Genomic DNA, 23,687 nt, shown 5'->3' with positions numbered 1-23,687 from the left:
CGACGACGAAAAAGGCGACCGGAGTGGAGGAAGGCAGCGGCGCGGCTCGGGCGGACGGGGACGGCGGCGCTCCGGCGGTGGGCATGCTCGACGAGGGGGTGGACGGGGACGGCGACAGTGGGCGAAGCCGGAGGAGGCGACGCCGGGGCGGGAGACAGTCCCGGCGAGCGGAGAAGGCCGGCCGGAGGTCGTCGGCAACGGAGGAGAGAGAGAGCGACGGCGCGAACTCGATTCCGGCGAGGAGACGGTGCGGCAAGGGGCGGGAACGGGCGAGGGAGGCGTGGGGAGGGTTTAAATAGGGTTGGAAGGGGGAGAGGGCAGCCGGGGAAGGAAGGAAACTGGCCGGGAGGTCCGGCCGCCATCAATGGCGCCGGCGAGATTTGCGGGAGCAAATCCGGCCGTTTGAATGCGAGAGAGAAAGGGAAAAATGGGGGGAAAGGGAGAGGGGATCACGGGGAGTATTTCCCCCCACTTTATTGCACGCGGGGACGGTGGGAGGCGGCGGGATTTGCGGCGGCGGCGGTGCTAGGCGCGGGCGAGGCGGCGGGAGCGGCGGGAGGAAGGAATGACGGGTGGGCCCCACCCGTCAGCGAGGGTGGCGGGCGGGCCCGCCCGTCAGCGGCGCGCGCGCGGGGAGGGGCCGAGTGGGCCGCGGGGGAAGAGGAGAGGGGGGAAGTGGGCCGAATGCGGCCCAAGAGAGGGAAGGGGGATTTTTAGGGTTTTTCTTTTTATAAAACCTTTTCAACTTTGTTTATTTCTTAACAATTATTATTTGTGCTCTGGAAATTCCACTAAAATTTATTTACACATTTTAGGCTTTTAGCAAATATACAAAAATCCTCCAAGGCTTAATTGACTTTTAACTTTGCACATTTTAATTTTTGAAGGCTTTCACAAGGATTTTAATTATTCTAGGCATAATTTAAAGGGTATATTTTAGGGTCGTTTTGGGACATGACACAAGAACATCATGACTACAACACGCCCTCTTGAGCTTCTACATATGTATTTATTTGGGCCCGTTGCTTACATAAGTATTGGAGGTAACAAGTATGGTTTTGTTATTGTTGATGATTTTTCCCGCTTCACTTGGGTGTATTTTCTCCATGACAAGAGTGAGGCTCAAGATGTCTTCAAGCGCTTCGCAAAGCAAGCCCAAAACCTCTATGATCTCACCATCAAGAGGGTGCGAAGTGACAATGGAGGAGAATTCAAGAACACTCAAGTGGAGGAATTCCTTGATGAAGAGGGAATCAAGCACGAGTTCTCCGCCCCCTATGATCCTCCTCAAAATGGCATTGTTGAGAGGAAGAACCGAACTCTTATTGAAGCCGCAAGAGCAATGCTTGATGAGTATAAGACTTCGGATATCTTTTGGGTGGAGGCCGTGAGTAACGCATGTCATGCCATCAACCGCTTGTACCTCCACAAGATCCTAAAGAAAACCTCATATGAGCTCTTGAGTGGTAAGAAACCTAATGTACATTTTCGTGTCTTTGGGAGCAAATGCTTTATTTTAAGTAAGAGACCTCACTCATCTAAGTTCTCACCTAAGGTGGATGAGGGATTCTTACTTGGCTATGAATCAAATGCACATACCTATCGTGTCTTCAACAAAACCTCCGGTATTGTTGAAGTCACTAGGGATGTGACATTTGATGAATCTAATGGCTCCTAAGGACAGCAAGTTGTTGTACATGTTGTAGATGATGTGGATCCAAGTCAAGCTATAGGTACTAAGGCTATTGGAGACATACGACCAGTCGAGACGCAGGATGACCAAGAAGATAGGGATCAACCTTCGTCATCGACATCCAATAGCCCTACATCGAGTCAAGATATAGTTGACCCGGAAGTTCCGGGACCAGATGATCGGAACCTCCGGACCTCTCCAGGCCAGGAAGTTCCGGGTCCATCTGCCAGGAAGTTCCGGGCAGAGGACAGTCAAGGCATGCCTACGGCACAAGTGGATGGGATTGATGCCGAGGGCACTGTAGAGCATCCTGATCAGGTTCAGGTCCCCTCAGTGCACCATCCAAGAATACATCACACTGTCCAAAGAGATCATCCCATCGACAACATACTTGGTGACATAAGAAAGGGGGTAACTACTCGTTCTCGTGTCGCTAGCTTTTGTCAACACTATTCGTTTGTCTCTTCTTTGGAACCAACCAGGGTTGAAGATGCACTTGGTGATTCGGATTGGGTGATGGCTATGCAAGAGGAGTTGAATAACTTCACTCGCAATCAAGAATGGGCATTGGTGGAGAGACCCGACCAAAATGTCATCGACACCAAGTGGATCTTCCGCAACAAGCAAGATGAACATGGAGTGGTTGTAAGGAACAAAACACGGTTAGTTGCGCAAGGGTTCACCCAAGTTGAGGGTCTCGATTTTGGTGAAACCTTCGCACCCCCCGTTGGTCGCCTTGAGTCATCCGAATCCTTTTAGCCTATACCGCGTACCATGATTTCAGGTTATTCCAAATGGATGTCAAGAGTGTCTTTCTCAATGGACCTATCTCGGAGTTGATCTATGTGGAGCAACCACCGGGGTTCGAGGATCCAAAGCTGCCAAACCATGTGTACAAGCTCCACAAGGCGCTCTACGGGCTGAAACAAGCCCCTAGAGCTTGGTATGAATGTCTCCGAGATTTTCTTTCGAAAAATGGTTTTGAAATTGGAAAGGCGGATACTACTCTCTTCACTAAAAAATTTAAGAGTGATTTATTCATATGCCAAATTTATGTCGATGACATATTATTTGGTTCTACTAATGCCTCTTTTTGTGAAGAATTTAGTAGTATCATGACTAAATGGTTCGAGATGTCTATGATGGGCGAGTTGACCTTCTTCCTTGGGCTACAAGTGAAGCAAGCACAAGAGGGCACTTTCATCTCTCAAACCAAGTATGTGAAGGACATTCTCAAGAAGTTTGGGATGGAGGATGCCAAACCTATCAAGACGCCCATGCCTACTAATGGCCACCTAGACCTCGACGATAATGGTAAATGTGTGGACCAAAAGGTATACCGCTCCATGATAGGATCCTTGCTTTACTTATGTGCATCTCGTCCCGATATCATGCTTAGTGTATGCATGTGTGCTCGCTTTCAAGCGGAGCCTAAAGAGTGTCATTTGATTGCCATCAAGAGAATTTTAAGATATTTAGTTCATACTCCTAATCTTGGCTTGTGGTATCCTAAGGGTTGTGACTTCGAGCTTTTGCGCTATTCCGATTCGGATTATGCCGGGTGTAAGGTTGATAGAAAAAGCACAACCGGGACTTGTCAATTCCTTGGGTGGTCCCTTGTTTCTTGGTCCTCCAAGAAGCAAAATTCCATTGCCCTATCTACCGCCGAAGCCGAATATGTCGCCGCCGGTTCTTGTTGTGCCCAACTCCTTTGGATGAAACAAACCCTAAAAGATTTTGGCTACAGCTTCACCAAGATCCCACTCCTATGTGATAATGAGAGTGCCATCAAAATAGCCAACAATCCCATTCAACACTCAAGAACCAAGCACATAGATATTCACCACCACTTCTTGAGAGATCATGAAACCAAAGGAGACATATGCCTTACCCATGTGAGAACCGAGAGCCAATTAGCCGACATTTTCACCAAGCCTTTAGATGAGAAAAGATTTTGCACGCTTAGGAGTGAGCTCAATATCTTAGATTCTCGTAACATTAGGTGATGGGTGGTTGGCTAATTTATAGCCAAACATATGTCACTAAAATGTAAATCTTTGCGAAATTCCTTTGTGTGCCTTTTATTGCGAAAATTTGGTTTTTATCTTCTCCTTGAGATGTATATCAACCATAGTTTTGTATTGATTGCTTGTTGGCTGGTTATATACATCACAAGTCTCTACATGTCCATAGTCCTCTATTCCTCCTTTTGATTCCTTGTCTCTACCTTGATTTTGGGCCTGACTGCCCTTTTTCTGTCAGGCCAGAAGTTCCGGGCCTCCCTGTCCGGAACCTCCGGGTGTCGGGGAGTATATATACTCAGGGGGAGTTAGAAACCCTAGTCTCTCTCCTCATTTCTTCTCCATCCCCGACACCAGCCCTAGCCGCCGCTACAGTACCCCTAGTGGCGATTTTCACTTCCAACCGTGGAATTTTGATTCCTCTCCGTGGAATCAATCACATTGGTGGCTAGGAGGTTCTTCCCGCTATCGATCTGTGATTTCCTCTCTCAAGGTAGCACTTTTGATCTTCTCTTTTGGTTCATCATGTTTTTGCCCCGATCTCTAAATCTGTGAACCTAGGGAGAAAACCACTTGGATAGTCTTCTTTCTGCTACCTTGTAGATCACCGATCTATAGGATTTGTTCACATGCACTGGCTATTTTTGAAACCTCTGTTCTTCATTTTTGCCGGCCGGAAGTTCCGGTGTTCTTGCACCCAGAACCTCCGGGCGCTGTCCAGCCAGCCTGCCATTCTTGATTCTCTCAAATTTTACCTAACTACTGCACTCCAATTTGTTGATTCCTATTGCAGTAAGCTCTATGCCTCGTGAGAAAAGACAGAAAGCCTCTTAGGATGTGTCCGGTGATGAGAGTCCTCCTATTCGGTTTCCTCGTGGTCGTTTGGGTAAAGAGAAAGTGGTTGAGGGCGGCAGTGGCAGCGGCACTCGTACTTCTCCTAGGTTTACCAGGCAATCCAGCAACCGTCCAGTTCAGATTCGGGATGTCGACGGTGGTCAAGGAAGTGATGCTCCTAATACAAGAGGTCGTGGGAGAGGTGGTGATCACAGTTCTGGGGCTGGAAGGGCATCTCATGATTTCCCTATTGGATCTCATGAGAATCCCGTTCGGCTCTACAAGACTCTTGGATTTGACACCACTCCTATGCACCACATTGGAAGACCCAAGTCCAACTACCTTCATCAGCTTGCCAAGTGCAGAAGGGACCGTTTGATTGATCCAGAGACACAGCCTGAGGAGTCACAGGATCCTCATTTCAGGACTTTCACTCAATTGGATTGGTATAACTCAGTGATTATGGCTAGAGAAAATCCAGTGGTTGAAATGAAGTGGATTGATTAGGCTTACATGAGGAAGAAGAACAATGAAGTGTTCAATCAAGCAATGCAAGTGTGCCACAACAAGAATCTTGGAGATATTCTTGCCTTGGAGTATGATTGGAATGAGGAGGTCATTGCACAGTTCTATGCGACAGCATTCTTTGGTACTACTAGGAAGGGAACTCCTTATGTGAAGTGGTTGACTGAGGGTGTTAGGCACAAGATTTCCATGGCACAGTTTGCTAAGATATTGGGCTTAGAGGATGAGGATCTCAATAGGCCTAATATTCATAGTGAAGCACCCCTCCCCATGATCAAGACCAAGTTCATGTATGCTAAGGATGCTCCTAGGACTTGTATGGGAATTACTCATGGTTTGCATCCAAACTACAAGGTGTTGTACTCCATCTTTCGTTGGTCTTTGCTTCCATAGGTTGGAGATGCCACTGCTTTGCCATCCAAACATGCTCATCTTCTCAGTCGCATGCGCTACAATCAGCCTCCCTTCAGTGTGATGAAGTTGATTTGGTATGAGATCGCCAACACCATTCTTGAGCCTAAGCGGGGTTGCATCTATGCTCCTTTCATTATGAAGATGATTGAGACAGTCACCGGGGTGTTCTACATCAAATATGGGCGCCACAATCCTTTTCGTCCTCGTGTTCCACCCTCCTCTTCTCCAGTGGTACCTAGATCCATTCCTTCTACCTCAGCTGGTCCTTCTTCTAGTGCCCCACCGAGATCCTCGAGTTCTTCTCCCATCAAGAAGGCACTTCGGGCAATCTTCTGTATGTGTGCTAAAACTGCTAAGAAAGTGAAGAATATTGAAAGGCGTCAGAAGGAAGATAGAAGAGAGGCTGGGAAAGAAGTGTCAGATGATTCTGAAGATGAGGTCTATGTTGATCCATTTGAGGCTTATGAGGCAGCCTGCAACGTTGGCGGTGAAGGTCCATCCACCTACTTCAATGAAGAGTCTTCCCAATCAGATGATGATGATGATGAGGATGACACCGAGGCAGCTGCTGAGGATGCTCCTACTGATGTTGATGAGGGCGACACCGCTGCACAGTCCGATGAGTCCCATCTCTCCGGCGATACCAAGATTTGTCACGCACGGAATTTCTATCCAAAATTCCAAACGCTTACTTGTGTGTAAACCCTCATCCAGGAATCAGCCGAGGCACACAATAACAAATTGATAATAGAGTACAATTATTACTCTAATTAATAAGCGAATATAAAGTCATTACAGAGGTAGATAGTTCCTCTCAAACAATAAAGTTCTAAGCAGCGGAAAATAAGATAAACGGCGCAGACGACTCCATCCCACAAGCAGCTCGACCAGGGCTACGCCTAATCCTCCACACCATCAGCATCACTGTAGAACTCCTCCTCTGATGAATGATTACAAGGTGAGTATATGACATACTCAGCAAGCCACGCAACAAATATGCAAGTGCAAGGGATAGCAAAGGATGGCATAATATAGTCTCATTTGCATAAATAGCATTTAATAAATATTTCCGAATTTAATAAAACAGTAAAGTATTAATTAAACAATATTAATCCAACGCTATACAACATACGCATTGCATAGGCCCAACCATTCTGAACAACCATTCCCGGCTGCACAGTTCTATCTCCAAACCAGGAATATACCATTCCAAACCAGGAGCTAAACAAATTATTACCAATTACAACATCATTTAATATGGTGAGAAGTGTGGAACTAATCACGAAAGACATTGTTAGACCCTCCCATAACCGCGGGCATGGCTATTCGAATAGTTTTACTCTGGCCAGAGGTGTACCACTGTACCCACAAGACACAACCTCAACATCATGTTAACCACGCGTCACGATACTTAACAAGTACCGGAATAGAGATTGTGACTATACCCTCTGCATAACACAATTCAAAGCAGTGCACCGTTCCCGGATCATAATCACCCCCTTGTAAACAAGGCATGGACTCCCCAGCGACCCCCGTGGGCTTATCTCCGCAACTTCACAGTCTGGTGCTCTACAATGAACCACACTATACAGAAAGTAAAGCCGTTGCCCACGCTGGCTTGTGGTTGGCATGGTTAATGTTTCACAACCGAAAATCGTGAACCGGTCCTTAATTGTCATGAGCACGACCATCCAAACCATGTGCTCACAACCCACCATTATCAGGTTTTAGTTGGCAAATTAATTAATTAACCAATCATGATTAACCATCGTGAGCTATCATTAAGTCATCATTAAATAATAATGAATCATAAGTTATCCCATTTATATGAGCTAGTGTCTCTAAGCATGGCTAAGCATCCTATTCACTTTAGCTAAAACCATATAATGTTCTAGCTAATCCAATTATTAACCAAGTGACAAGGAATAGATAATCAACCTCAAAGGGCTATAACAAAGGAAATTGGTTATTCCCACCCAATGACATTCAAAAATAAATGCAGTAGTTGTATAGAAACAATAGCTTTAAACGGGATCAACATGCTCAAAGGGTTGTTTGGGATCTGTGTGACTTGCCTTACTGGCCTTGGAACTCTTCAAATTCTTCTCCTGCGAAGTCGGACTCTCCGGGAACGTCCGAATCTAAGCAGAAAAGAGCAAAATCACCAAAACAGCACATAAACAATCATGAACAGTACATGTGGATATTTTTAACATGTAGATCTCAATTTTAGAAAAATTTAGAGACTTGAACCAACTAAATCCGAGCTAAGATGAATTAGTTATGAATTTTTAAAGATTAAATCGGATTAAATCATTTATATAGATTTTAATTGAATTATGACGCAATAAAGAATTATTTTTGAGAAGGAAAAAGGAATTTTTGTGTCAGCGGGCTTGGGCTCACGGTGGACCAGGTGCATGGGAACGGTTTATGGAACGGACGGCCGAGATCGATGCAATCCAAAATGGACGGCCGAGATCGACTTGATCTACCGCGGGTCTACGGGTGACGCGGCGCTGACGTCAGCGATGACGTCATCACCGGCGGCGGCTCGGGACGACGGGCTCACCGGCGAACGATGGCGCGCGGCGCAAACGGAGGGCACCAACGGGTAGAGGGCGACGCGACGAACTCACCGAGGGCACAGACGGCGGCGGACGACAACGGACGGGGACGGCGGCAAGGTTGAAGCGGCGGCGACGTTTGGGTCGACAACGACGGCGGTGCTCCGGCAGTCTTCGGCGGAAACGGAGGGCGGGACGAGGACGGCGACGACTTGGTGATCCCAACGGTGGCCTTCTCGAGCGACGACGACGACCGAAGCGACGGCGTGTCACGCCCGGAAATTCACTAGTAATTCCCGAACTAATTTGTGCATAAAATCCTCGTCCAGGAATCAGCCGAGGTACACAAACTGACAATTTAATATGCAAATCCATCATAATAATAACGTTATATACTTACAAAAGAAAAGAAAATAGCAGCGGAATTAACGATCTAGCGATGGCTTCAGCTCCACTCCCACAGGCAGCTCAACTGGGGTATAAGCCAAACGTCTTCTCCTTGTGGATACTTTTTCTTCAACTGAGGTTGATTGATTAATGCAAGGTGAGCATATGACATACTCCGCAAGCCACACAGCAAATATGCAAGTGCACAAGGATACCAAAGGATGGCATAATATAGGCTCATTTGCAAAAGCAGCATTTAGCAAAGATTTAAGAGTAGTGAAACAGCAGAGTAATTAATCAGAAATTTTAATCAACACTAAACAACACACCCATGCTGCTCAGGCCCAACCAAACCTGAACAACCAACCCCGGTCGTACAGATCAAACCTCCAAACCAGGAATTATCCATTCCAAACCAGGAGTCAAATTAATTATCACATTATTATCATTAATGAGTAGTGTGGGACTAATCACGAAAATTATTGTTAGACCCGCCCATGACCGCGGGCACGGCTATTCGAATAGTTTAAACTCTGGCCAGAGGTGTACCACTGTACCCACAAGACACAACCTCAACATCATGTCAACCGTGCATCGCGATACTTAACAAGTACCCGAATAGAGATTGTGACAATACCCCCTGCACAACACAACTAACCACAGTGCACCGTTCCTGGATCATAATCTCCCCCTCAAAACCAAAGGCAATGGACTCCCAGCGACCCCCACGGACTTCTCGCCGCTTCTCAGTCTGGCACCTCGTAATGAACCATGCTATACAAAAGGTGAAGCCGTTGCCCACGCTGGCTTGTGGTTGGCACGGTTAATGTTTCACAATAGTAGCTCGCGAACCGGTCCTTAATTGCCATGAGCACGACCTTGAAAACCATGTGCTCACAACCCACCATTGACAAGTTTTAATTATCAATTAATTATCATAACACGATTAACCATCTTGAGCTACCATTAAATATAACCATAAGTAATAATGTAGTGTGCTTCATCCCATTAATGAGCTAATGTTTCTAAGCATGGATAAGCAATTATATATATATAGCATTTAACTGAATCAAACCAATATATAAGGTTCTAGCTAATCAAATTATAACCCATAGGAAAATAAAGTCATCTTCGGCCATAATTAATTGGGAAAGGCTCACCACCCGATGACATTCGAAAATAATGCATAACTTGAAATAAAACATTAGCTTTAAACGGGTTCAACATGCTCAAAGGGTTGTTTGGGATCTGTGTGACTTGTCTTGCAATAATCGGTCTTCAATTTGTCTTCTTGAACACTTCCGACACACTCACGAACCTTCGCAACGACGGAAACGATAAGCTAACACACAAAACGAAGAAAAAGACTAATAAAAACCAATTAAACAGTACATAAAAAGTAAACAAACATGTAGATCATGATTTTAGATGAATTTAGAGACTTGAACGGCCTCATTCCGAGTTCATATGAATTAGTTGTGAATTTCCGAAGTTTAATCGATTTTCATCTAATCCAGAAAATTATTACGAGTTAAATAAAAGATTTATGACGTCACGATGACATCATCGCAGCCATGGCACTGGACCACAACTCCGCCGGCAATAGAGAGGTCGGTTGGGCTATCCGAGGACACCAACGCGAAGAGGACGACGACGCGAACTCACCGGTACAAAGAACAACAACGGACGACGACGAACGACGGCCGGCGACGAGGTTCAACGGCGGCTCAACTCGGGTTCCCGACGGCGACGGCGCTCCGGCGGTCTTCGGCGGCTGCGAAGGGGCGGATGGGGTTCCTCTCCTTCGTGCGCACCTGATGGCGGTGACGGACAGCCACGGCGACGGCGCTAACGGCGGCGCGACGCGACCGGAGGATCGCCGGCGACAGCGGTGGCTAGAGCAAGGCGGCGGCGGCTCTACGGGCGACGGCTCGGCTTGGGACTTGGGGCAAACGGAAGAGGACGTCAAGGGGATGCTTTATATAGGCTTGGACTAGAGAGATCGGACTCCAAATGAGAGGATTTGAACCGGAAAATCCGAGGGTTAGTTTGGAGAGATAAACTCGAAAACAAATTCGATTCGGTTTATCTGGGCAAAATTAATCTCTGAGACATTAGGGGAAAGGAAGAGGATAAGGAGGAGATGATTTCCCCTCAACTAATTTTAGGAAAACACAAGAGAAAAGGTCAGATTTGGAGGGGGAAAACCGAGCCAACTCGGTCTTAGTTCGGCAGCCAGAGGTTGAAGATGAACAGTACCAGGGAAGTATAGTAGACTTTCGGCTGGCTGAGAACTGAACAGGGCACCTCGACTTGGGCCGGCTTGGGCTGCACAGCACGCACGCGAGGGAGAGAGATGTTGGCTGAAATCAGCCCAACGGCTTAGGAGAGGATTTAAAAACTTTTTCCAATTAAAATAATCACTGAAATGATCTTTGAATTGTTAAAAATACTTCCAATGCTCAAATAATTTCAAGAAAAATTCTGAAAATACTTGGACACTCAAAGTACTTAAAAAAATTATAATCAGACCATTTAATGATTAATTTAATATGTGGATAATTACTGAAATGTTCTTTGTATGATTAAAATTGGGAAATTGAGCTCCGAAAAATCCGAGAATATTCCAGAGAGTATAATTAACTATGGAGAATTTAATAAAACTTAAATCCAGCCATGCTTTATATTTAGGAAATTTTATTTCTCACATTTAACTTCACTTGTAAATTAATGAACATTTAATATAAATTCTAATAATAATTTATTAACTAATTTATAAATCCTAAGACGAAAATCAAGGTGTGACACGGCGGCGCACGGCTGAACTTGTGGCGGCGACGGCGACGCACGGGCTAACGCGGAGGCGACACTACAGGTGGCGGCGAGCTAAAGCGAGGGTGGCGAGAGAGAGAGGAGGTCCTGGGTGTCCTTAAATAAGGGCTAGAGGGCGGCAATGGAGGCCCACGGCGGCCGGCGGCGAGAAGGAAAGTTTAGGGTTCGGGAAGGAAAACGAATCCGATTCGAGATCGAATCCAGCGATTTCCAAAGGAAATTAGACGACGATTCCAAAAGAGAAAAGATAGAGGGGATCCCGGTGATCATTTCCCCTCTATTAATTTGACCGGAGACGGAAAGGGGCAGCCAAATTTTGGAAGGGCGGTGGTGGCTTGCGCGCGGCGCGGCTAGGGCACGGCTGGCGCGAGGAGGACGACGACCCCGACAGGTGGGCCCCACCTGTCAGCGGGAGAGAGAGCACGAGCGGGCGGCTCGACTGGCGGGCTGACTGGGCCGGGTGCTCTAGCAGGCCGAGGAGAGAGAGAGGTTTTGGGCCAACTTTCGGCCCAAAGCCTAAATGAAGATTTTAAAACCTTTTTCTTTTTAAATTATTCATGAAATGCAATTCCATTTATTAAAAATACTTCCTTGGCTCAAATAAATCCCAGAAAAATCTAGGAACTAGAGAATCAAGTGAAGTATTTAATAAAATTTTATCTAGCCCACTTTTATATTGGAATTTATTATTTAAAATTAGATCTTTTCTTCCAGACTTTTAAAATCATTTCTAATAATTCTAATTAAACAACAATTTATACATTTGGGATTTTTAGGGTGTGACAAACCTACCCCCCTTAAACAGAATCTCGTCCTTGAGATTCGGAAGAACTGGCGAAAAGATGCGGATGAGCTGACTCTAATTCATCTTCTCGTTCCCAGGTAGATTCTTCTTCCGAGTGATTACTCCATAGGACCTTACAGAAACGGATAACTCTATTCCTGGTTCTTCTCTCATCTGTCTCCAAGATACGGATTGGTTTCTCAACATATGTCAGATCCTCTTGAACTTCTATCTGCTCAAGATTAGCTTCTTTGGTGGGTACCCTTAAACACTTTTTCAACTGTGACACATGGAACACATTATGAACACCTGCCAAGGATTGAGGTAACTCCAACTGATAAGCAACCTCTCCCCTTCTACTGACAATCTTATAAGGTCCCACAAAACGCGGTGCCAATTTTCCTTTAGTGTGAAAACGATGAACCCCTCGAAGAGGCGTGACACGAAGATACACATGATCTCCTTCCTCAAAACTTAAATCCCTGCGGCGATTGTCGGCATAACTCTTATGACGAGACTGAGCTATACGCAATCTTTCTTGAATGATCTTTACCTTCTCTTCTGTTTCCCTCAGAATATCAGTCCCGAAAACCTGACGTTCTCCCTTTTGATCCCACAAAAGCGGAGTGCGACACTTCCGACCATACAGTGCTTCATAAGGAGCCATTTGAAGACTAGCTTGGTAACTGTTGTTGTAAGAGAATTCCGCGTAAGGCAGATTCTTATCCCAACTTCCACCGAAGTCTAAAGCACAAGCTCTCAACATGTCTTCCAAAATCTGATTTACCCTTTCAGTTTGTCCGTCAGTCTGTGGATGATAAGCGGTACTGAAGTTCAGCTTGGAACCCATTTCTTCCTGAAGCTTCTTTCAAAACTTTGAAGTAAACTAACTACCTCCATCTGACACTATTTTCTTAGGAACGCCATGCAAACACACAATCCTTGCCATATACAATTCCGCCAAACGACTTCCGGAATATGTTGTCCTTACAGGGATGAAATGAGCCACTTTGGTAAGTCTGTCGACTATCACCCAAATAGAGTCATGGCCTGATGACGTTCTGGGTAGACCAGTGATGAAATCCATACCGATTTCCTCCCACTTCCACTCTGGTATCTTCAAAGGCTGCAGCAAACCTGCGGGTTTCTGATGTTCTGCCTTGACTCGCTAACAAACATCACACACAGCTACATACTTTGCTATCTCACGCTTCATACTTACCCACCAAAATTTCTCTTTGAGATCTTGGTACATTTTAGTACTACCATGGTGAATGGAGTATAAAGTGTCATGAGCTTCCTTTAGAATTGCATCTTTCAAATCTTTGTTCTCTGGGACACAGATTCTCTCGCCCAACCATACAGTTCCTTGTTCATCTTCCAAATACCCGATAGCCTTTCCTCTTCTCATGTTCTTCTTAATCTCTTGAATATCAGGATCATTGACTTGAGCTTCTCTAACCTGATCAATAAGAGTGGGTTTTGCTTCTAACGCTGCAACCAAACCACTACTAACAATTCCCAAATTCAATCTTTCAAATTCCTTGCATAATTCCCATGGCAACTGTCGTCCTTCTGTAGCATTGCAATAGCCTTTCCTGCTGTGAGCATCCGCTAAAACATTAGCCTTTCCTGGGTGATAATGAATTTCCATGTCATAATCATTAATCAATTCCAACCATCTCCGTTGTCTCATGTTCAGATCCGGCTGGGTAAAGATATACTTCAAACTCTTGTGATCCGTGTACACCTCCGTACGAGTAGGGTAGTTCTTCTCATGCGGACGAAACTGACGTGATGCATAGGCAACCACCTTCCCAACTTGCATCAGAACACAACCTAACCCAAGCTTAGATGCATCGCAATACACTTGGAAACCCTTCTTTGGATCAGGCAAAATCAAAATGGGTGTTGATATTAAGCGATTTTTCAACTCTTGAAAACTCTGCTCACATTCTTCTGACCACTTGTACTTCACGTCTTTCAGAAGCAGTCGTGTCATGGGCTTAGCAATCGTGACACTACCCATTGCACAACACAACTCACCACAGTGCACCATTCCTGGATCATAATCACCCCCTCAAAAACCAGAGGCATGGACTCCCCAGCGACCCCCACGGACTTCTCACCGCTTCACAGTCTGGCACCCCGTAATGAACTATGCTATACAAAAGGTAAAGCCGTTGCCCACGCTGGCTTGTGGTTGGTACGGTTAATGTCCCACAACAGTAGCTCGTGAACCGGTCCTTAATTGCCATGAGCACGACCTTCAAAACTATGTGCTCACAACCCACCACTGTCAAGTTTTAATTATCAATTAATTATCATAACACGATTAACCATCATGAGATACCATTAAATATAACCACCATAAATAATAATGTAGTATATATGATTCGTCCCATTAATGAGCTGTCACGCCCGGAATTTCTATCCAAAATTCCAAACGCTTACATGTGTGTAAACCCTCGTCCAGGAATCAGCCGAGCTACACAATAACAAATTGATAATAGAGTGCAATTATTACTCTAATTAATAAGCGAATAAAATCTCATTACAGAGGTAGATAGTTGCTCTCAAACAATAAAGTTCTAAGCAGCGGAAAATAAAGATAAACGGCGCAGGCGACTCCACTCCACAGGCAGCTTGACCAGGGCTACGCCTAATCTTCCACACCATCAGCATCACTGTAGAACTCCTCCTCTGATGAATGATTGCAAGGTGAGTATATGACATACTCAGCAAGCCACGCAGCAAATATGCAAGTGCACAGGATAACAAGGGATGGCATAGTATAGTCTCATTTGCATAAACAACATTTAATAAATTTTTCAGAATTTAATAAAACAGTAAAGTATTTAATTAAACAGTATTAATCCAACGCTATACAACATACCCTGTTGCATAGGCCCAACCATTCTGAACATCCAATCCCGGCTGCACAGTTCTATCTCCAAGCCAGGAATGTACCATTCCAAACCAGGAGCTAATCAAGTTATTAACATCATCAATTAGTACGGTGAGAAGTGTGAAACTAATCACGAAAGACACTGTTAGACCCACCCATAACCGCGGGCACAGCTATTCGAATAGTTTAAACTCTGGCCAGAGGTGTACCACTGTACCCACAAGACATAACCTCAACATCATGTCAACCATACGTCGCGATACTTAACAAGTACCCGAATAGAGATTGTGACAATACCCTCTATATAATACAATTCAAAGCAGTGCACCGTTCCCGGATCATAATCACCCCCTTATAAACAAGGTATGGACTCCCCAGCGACCCCCGTGGGCTTATCTCCGCCACTTCACAGTCTGGTGCTCTATAATGAACCATACTATACAGAAAGTAAAGCCGTTGCCCACGCTGGCTTGTGGTTGGCATGATTAATGTTTCACAACCGAAAATCATGAACCAGTCCGTAATTGTCATGAGCACGACCATCAAAACTATGTGCTCACAACCCACCATTATCAGGTTTTAGTTCGCAAATTAATTAATTAACCAATCACGATTAACCATCGTGAGCTATCATTAAGTCATCATTAAATAATAGTGAATCATAAGTTATCCCATTTATATGAGCTAATGTCTCTAAGCATGGCTAAGCATCCTATTCACTTTAGCTAAAACCATATAATGTTCTAGCTAATCCAATTATTAACCAAGTGACAAGGAATAGATAAACAACCTCAAAGGGCTATAACAAAGGCAATTGGTTATTCCCACCCAATGATATTCAAAAATAAATGCAGTAGTTGAATAGAAACAATAGCTTTAAACGGGATCAACATGCTCAAAGGGTTGTTTGGGATCTGTGTGACTTGCCTTGCTGGCCTTGGAACTCTTCAAATTCTTCTCCTGCGAAGTCGTACTCTCCAGGAACATCGGAATCTAAGCAGAAAAGAGCAAAATCACCAAAACAGCACATAAACAATCATGAACAGTACATGTGGATATTTTTAACATGTAGATCTCAATTTTAGAAAAATTTAGAGACTTGAACCAACTAAATCCGAGCTAAGATGAATTAGTTATGAATCTTTAGGGGGAGCTTCACACTTCTCTCATCATTCCAAATTTAAATTCTATTATCTTTTTGTGTGCTTTAACCATGTTGTCATCAATCACCAAAAAGGGGGAGATTGAAGGTGCACTTAAACCCCTTAGTAGGTTTTGGTGATTAATGACAAGGTGGTTAAATGGGACTAACGTGTTTATCAAGTTTATTCACAGGAGTTTAGTCCCAAAGCAAGTTGTGATGGCTAAAAATGCAAGGAGACCCCCAAAGTTGAATGTTCCTCAGTGCGAAAAATATCGAAGGTGATTAGACTAGGTTTTTCGCTTTCGAAATTGAGTTTAGGAAAAACCGTACTATTAAGAGGGGTTTCAAGTGAGGTTCTAGGGTATACAAAGTGCTCTTAGTCATATCCATGAGTCAAAATATTTTTGGAATCTTTTTTGAAAAATGATTTTCTCCCCAGGACTCGGAGGTTTTGGTCGGAACTTCCGGGCGCCGTTTCAAAGCAAAATTTTCTTAAGTGCTGCCCGGAAGTTCCTGGCACTTTTGCCCGGAACCTCCTGGCAGGTTTCCAGTTCAAACTTGTGAGTAACGGTTAGATGACGTCACCTAGCCGTTATATATCTGGATTTCGTCCCCAGGTCACCCTTTGGCCATTCCACTTCAGTTCTGTTATGTTCTAGGGTTTTCTAGCCACTCCCAAGCTTCCTTTGCTTCCTCCACTCAAATCTAGAGCCTATCTTGTGAGATTGAGAGATTAGATGAGAGTGTAGGAGTGTTTTGGAGATGGCTTGAAGATTAGGTTTGATTGAGCACTTTGGATACCTTGTGGACTGTCACTTGGGCTTATTACTCTTGGAGATCTTCTCCTAGACGGTTAGGTGTCGCCCGTGAGCTTCCAAAGATCTTGTGGATGTCCCGGGTAAGTTTGTGAAGGTTTTCCTCACCTCTGCAAGGAAACGAGGTAAGTGAGTAAAGATTCTTGTGCTGAGTTTTCAGAGGTTGTCCTAGGTAGACCAACTTGCACTTGTGGTCTTTTCTAGAAGGAATTGTGAGTTGGATCTTGGTGGTCACTCAATTCTAGAAAACGACCTAGAAGTGTTGAGTTGAAGGCTGTGGACTTCTTCTGGGATCTTTGCATAAGTGAGGCAAGGGGTTAATCGAGACCCATCTCTTTGGAGCACCTCAATGGAGAGTAGGATCCGTGTGATCCGAACTTCGGGAAAAAATCGCCTTTGTCTCTCTTGTGCTTGAGCTATGTTTGAATCTGCTGGTATCTTGTGATTTTCATCTTGTGCAATCCTGTGCCTGATTTTCTCTAGCTAGGACCTGTTTTACTTCTCATATTTCGTTTTTCTCTGTTGCTCGGAAGCTCCTGGCTCAAGAACTCCGGGAGTTCCAGGCTGCTCATCAGTGCCAGGAAGTTCCGGTGTTCATCACCAGGATGTTCCGGGCCCTATGAATTTAACCGCTGCGTTTGTTGAGAAAATTTCAGGAAAGCCTATTCACCCCCCCCCTCTAGGCTACATCTCTGCACATTCAGATTGATTGATTGTAGATTGATTGGTTACAATAGAACCGGCCATGTCCCTTATATAGGGGTTGGTCTTGCCCTCTACAGGCCCTCCACCTCCAACTTGGGGCAGAAACCAAAGGAATCCCGTAATATGAGTTCCCGAGCAAGGAAACCTCGAGACCCAATGAAACACAGTCGGACTCGGACCTGCCGGTCAGACCAGCCACACACCGCTGGTCTGATCGGCCCTCAACCGGCGGTCTGACAGCCCAACACACGGCGGTCAGATCGGCCCACTCGGAGGAAACCGATAGACTTCCAAATCTTGGCAATCTTTCCTATTTTAATCCTAGGTGCCAAATTTGGGGGTAAACACATGTCCCCTGCCTTTTTGATGAACAAAGTGAATCTAAAAGCATAGAACATGTTTTTTGTCTTAGGACGATAATCCAATTACCGGCCATAGTACCTCCTAAGCGTCTTGCCAAATGCTCGGAAAGTATTTCTTCAAGTATTTCCCATGGATTGCTCGCTAAAAACGCTCCCCTTGAAGTGTCTCCAAAAAAATATGCGTTCCCCCGAACAATGCCACATACTCGATAAGGACCTTCCCAACTAGGAGTCCACTTACCGAACTCCCTGGATCGAGTACCCAAAGGCAAAATTGTCTTCCAAACCAAGTCTCCAACTTGAAAAAACTTTGCTTTTACCCTTTTGTTGTATGCCTTGGCCACCCTCTTCTTCTCTTTCTCTATCTCTTCCAAAGCATTCAAGCGCTTGTCGATGACCTCATCAAGGTTGTCTCCCATTAATGTATTGTAATCTTCACTTGACAAATCATCTTGCTTGATATAACGAAGAGAACCAAGATTTACCTCAACCGGTAAAACGGCTTTCTGACCATAAACCAACTCAAAAGGAGTGACTTTAGTGGCACCATGTTTAGATATCCTATGCGCTCACAATGCTAAGCACTTCATGCCACCTTTTTGGGTGTTCCTCAATCTTCTTTTTCACTAGTTTCAACAATGTCTTATTACTCGACTCGGCTTGTCCATTAGCCTGAGCGTAGTAAGGAGAAGAACTCAACAATTTAATACCATAAGATTCGGCAAAACTCCTTACTTCCTTAGACATAAAAGAAGCACCTTGATCCGTAGTTAATGTTTGCGGGATACCGAATCTATGAACAATATGTTTCAAAATAAAGTCAATTACCTCCGTCTGAGTCATATTCTTCAGCGGCACGACTTCGTCCCACTTGATGAAGTAATCCGTAGCAACTAGCACGAACCTATGTACCTTTGATGACGAAGGATAAATTTGACCAATGAAATCCTAAGCCCAACCTCAAAACGGCTATGGTTTGATTATAGGATTCAATACGGCGGCGGGCGCCCATTGAACATTGCCGAACCGTTGACAAGCTTCGCATCCCCTATAGTATTTGAAGCAATCCTCAATCATCTTCGGCCAATAGAATCCCGCTCTCCTAAGCAACCAATTCATCTTGTGGGCCGATTGATGAGTTCCACAAATTCCTTCATGTACCACTCCCATAGTCACTTTAGATTGATCATCTAGGCACTTCAACAAGACACTATCTATATTTCGGCGATATAGATCTTCATCAAGCAATGTGTATTTGAACGATTGCCGCCGAATTTTCCGATAAACCTTAAGTGTGGGATCTTTCAAATATCGAATCAAAGGAATCCTCCAATCCTCCTCTGTTTCCTTGGCACAAATGTCCGAATTCACAATTAATTCGGCCTCCAAATTGATTGCGGCGTGCCCCCCAGCGCTCTGCCTAGAACCGGTCAGACCGGCCGTACAAGGCCGATTGGACCGTCCGGGGTGGCCGGTCGGACCGGCGGCATGTGGCCAGTCTTACCGCCCTGGGTTACCGGTTAGACCGGCCGCACAATGCTGGTCAGACCGCCCCCGGTCTCTAATTTGGCTTCGCACAAAGGTTTAAAATCAAGCACCGGCTCTTCCAATACCAGAAATAACCCCCTCTTCACATTATAGCCAGATGCTTGTTGTGCCAAATCATTTGCTCTAGAATTATCATGCCTAGCAATGTGTCTAATAGCAAAATTATCAAAACTAGCAATAATATCTAAGCATGAATCGAGATACCTATTTAGTGATCCATCCAAGCATCTATAAAACTCCGGCGACTTGTTGCACCACCAATTCTGAATCACCAAAAGCTTCCACGTGCTTAGCTCCAATCATCTCCATCACTTGTAAGTCGAGTAATAAAGCATTGTATTCGGCTTGATTATTTGTACAATAATATTCCAAACGAACCGATGCCTCATAACACATGCCATTAGGTGAAAACAAAACTACCCCTATGCCTTGACCTTCTTTGCAAGAAGAACCATCAACTTCCAAGGTACAACTTCAACTAAGCAAACCTCTTCTTCATAAGCAATATCTACATGATGGTTTACTATAAAATCACATACAATTTGGCCTCTCATAGATTTCAACGGTTCATAAGCCAAATCATACTTAATCAAAGCATATGCCCACTTGCCAATTCTGCCACTTAGAATTGGCCTTTGCAACTTTTTTTTAATAACATCGGCTTGACAAGCAACTATGCATGTACTAGATAATAAATAATGCCTCAATTTGGTACAAGCATAGTATAAACATAGACAAAGTCTCTATGAAGACATACCTCATTTCGGCATCCAAAAGGCGGTGGCTCAAATATGTAATGATATATTCCTTGCCATCCTCCTCTTGCGTCAATATGGCACCAATGACTTTGTCTTCGGAGGCAATATATAACTGAAAAGGCTTTCCGGCTTTAGGCGCCCGCACAACGGGTGGAGTAGACAAATACCTCTTCAATTCTTCAAAAGCCTCTTGTTGTTTTGCCCCCCAAGTAAAATCGGCTTCTTTTTTCAAGCGAAGTATAGGAACAAAAGCATCGATTTTACCCGCTGGGTTAGAAATAAATCTTCTCAAATAATTCACCTTTCCTAGCAACTTTTGGACTTCCTTCTTGCATGTCGGCGCCTTGAAATCATGAATTTTTTCTATCTTCTTAGGATCAATCTCAACAACTCTCTCATGCACCATGAATCCTAAGAACTTCCCCGCCGACACACCAAAAGCACATTTAAGTGGTTCATCTTCAAACCAAACCGGCGCTTCCTCTCAAAAGCTAACCTCAAATCGGCTATATGTCCCTCCATACTATCTGATTTGACAACAATATCATCAATATAGATTTCTAAGAAAATACCTAGCAAATCATGGAAAATCAAATTCATTGCCCTTAGATATGTTGCACCGGCGTTCTTCAATCCAAAAGTCATAACAACCCACTCAAACAAACCAACAAATCCCGGACACTTAAAAGCCATCTTGTACATATCCTCTTCCGCCATAAAGATTTGATTGTAGCCGGCATTACCATCCAAAAAGCTAATCACCTTATGACCCGAGGCATCATTGATCATCATATCGGCTGTAGGCATAGGATATTCATCTTTGGGAGTAGCTTTATTTAAATCTCTAAAGTCTATGCAAACTCTAATCTTACCACTCCCCTTCTTCTCCACCGGGACTATGCTAGACACCCACTCCGCATAACGGCATGGCCTAATAAACCCCGTCTTTAACAACCGATCAATCTCCTCTTTGACTCGGTCATAAAGCAAAGGATTAAAACGACGAGGTGGTTGTTTATAAGGACTAAAACCCGGTTTGATTGGAAGCCGATGCTCAACAAGCTCACGGCATCTCATGATACTCCCATGAAAAGCAATCAACATACTCCTTAAGTAGCTTGATTATTTTAACCTTATAATCAGCTCTCATATTGTTGTTTACAAAAGTCGGCCTTGGTTTAGTTCCATCACCTATGTCTACTTCTTCCAATGGATCAGCCGATGTAAACCCTTGTCCAAGCTTCTCCATTTCAACAAAATCTTCAATAGTTTCACCAATATCGTTCTTTGTAGACCGATATTCTTGCACCCTTTTTTGCAACCACTCTAAATTAGCTTCTTTACTCATTACATAAATTTTTATGGTGTCACAACCTAAAAATCCCAAATATATATAAATTGTTGTTTAATTGGAATTATTAGAAATAATTTTAAAAGCCTAGAAGAGAAGATCTAATTTTAAGTAATAAATTCCAATATAAAAGTGGGCCAGATAAAATTTTATTAAATACCGAAAGTCGGCCCAAAACCCTCTCTCTCTTTCCCCGGCCCAGTCGGCCCTGTCAGCCGCTGCCTCACGTGCGCGCTCTTGCCCGCTGACAGGTGGGGCCCACCTGTCAGGGTCGTCGTCCACCTCCAACCGCCCGGCCGCGCCCTAGCCGCCCGAGCCGCGCCGCCGTCTCCTTCCAAAATCGATCACGTCTTTCCCGATTCGGTTGAATTGGTTGAGAGGAAATGATCCCCGAGATCTCCTCTACCTTTTCCCTTTTGGAGTCATCGGCTTTAATCGTTTGGAAAGCGGTGGATTCGATCTCCAATCGGATTCGTCTCTCTCCTCTAACCCTAATCTTTCCATCGCCGTCGCCGGTCGCCGTGGGCCTCCGTCGCCGCCCCTAGCCGCTATAAAAGGACCCCCGGGACCTCCTCTCTCCGCCGCCACCCTCGCCTTCGCCTTCCACCGCTGGTAGCCCCGTGAACCCTTGCGCCGCCGCCGCTCCGGTCGTCGTCGTCGCTCGGGAAGGCCATCATCGTGATCGCCAAGCCGTCGCCGTCCTCGTCCACCCCTCCGTTGTCGCCGAAGATCGCTGGAGCATCGCCGTCGTCGTTGACCCGATCGTCGCCGCCGCTTCATCCTCGTCGCTGTCGTTGTCCGATCGTCGTCCGCCGCCGTTCGTGCCTCGGTAAGGATCGCCACGTCGCCTCCTATGCGTAGATGCCTTCCGTTTGCACCGCCGCGCCATTGTTCCCGGTCGAGCACGCGAGGCTGAGCCGCCGCCGGTGGTGACGTCATCGCCGACGTCATCCTCGCTGTCTCCCGTACACCCGCGGTAGACCGTTTAGATCTCGGCCGTTCGTTTCGTAGACCACCGCCGTGCACCCGGTCCACCGTGAACCCGAGCCGCTGACACAATAATCCCTTTTTCCTTTTAAAAAATAATTCATTATTGCGTCATAATTCAATTAAAATCTATATAAATGGTTTAATCCGATTTAATCTTTGAAAATTCATAACTAATTCATCTTAGCTCGGATTTAGTTGGTTCAAGTCTCTAAATTTTTCTAAAATTGAGGTTTACATGTTAAAAATATCCACATGTACTGTTCATGCTTGTTTATGTGTTGTTTTAGTGATTTTGCTCTTTTCTCCTTAAATTCCGACATTCCCGGAGAGTCCGATTTTGCAGGAGAAGACCTTGAAGAGTTCCAAGGCCAGCAAGACAAGTCACACAGATCCCAAACAACCCTTTGAGCATGTTTAACCCGTTTAAAGCTATTGTTTCTATTCAACTATTGCATTTATTTTTGAATGTCATTGGGTGGAAATAACCTATTGCCTTGTTATAGCCCTTTTGTTATTGCTTACCTATTCTTTGTCGCTTGGTTAGTAATTTGATTAGCTAGAACATTATAAGGTTTTAGTTAAAGTGAATAGGATGCTTAGCCTTGCTTAGAGACATTAGCTCATATAAAGGGGATACTCATGATTCACTATTATTTAATGATGGCTTAATGATAGCTCACGATGGTCAATCGTGATTGGTTAATTAATTAATTTGCCAACTAAAATATGATAATGGTGGGTTGTGAGCATATGGTTTTGATGGTTGTGCTCATGACAATTAGGGACCGGTTCACGATTTTCGGTTGTGAAACATTAACCGTGCCAACCACAAGCCAGCGTGGGCAACGGCTTTACTTTCTGCATAGTATGGTTCATTGTAGAGCACCAGACTGTGAAGTGGCGGAGATAAGCCCACGGGGGTCGCTCGGGAGTCCATGCCTTATTTACAAGGGGGTGATTATGATCCGGGAACGGTGCACTGCTTTGAATTGTATTATATAGATGGTATTGTCACAATCTCTATTCGGGTACTTGTTAAGTATCACGAC

This window comes from Oryza glaberrima, chromosome 12 (genome assembly GCF_000147395.1).
Source record: "Oryza glaberrima chromosome 12, OglaRS2, whole genome shotgun sequence".
Classification (NCBI taxonomy): domain Eukaryota; kingdom Viridiplantae; phylum Streptophyta; class Magnoliopsida; order Poales; family Poaceae; genus Oryza; species Oryza glaberrima.
This window is presented reverse-complemented; position numbering follows the sequence as displayed.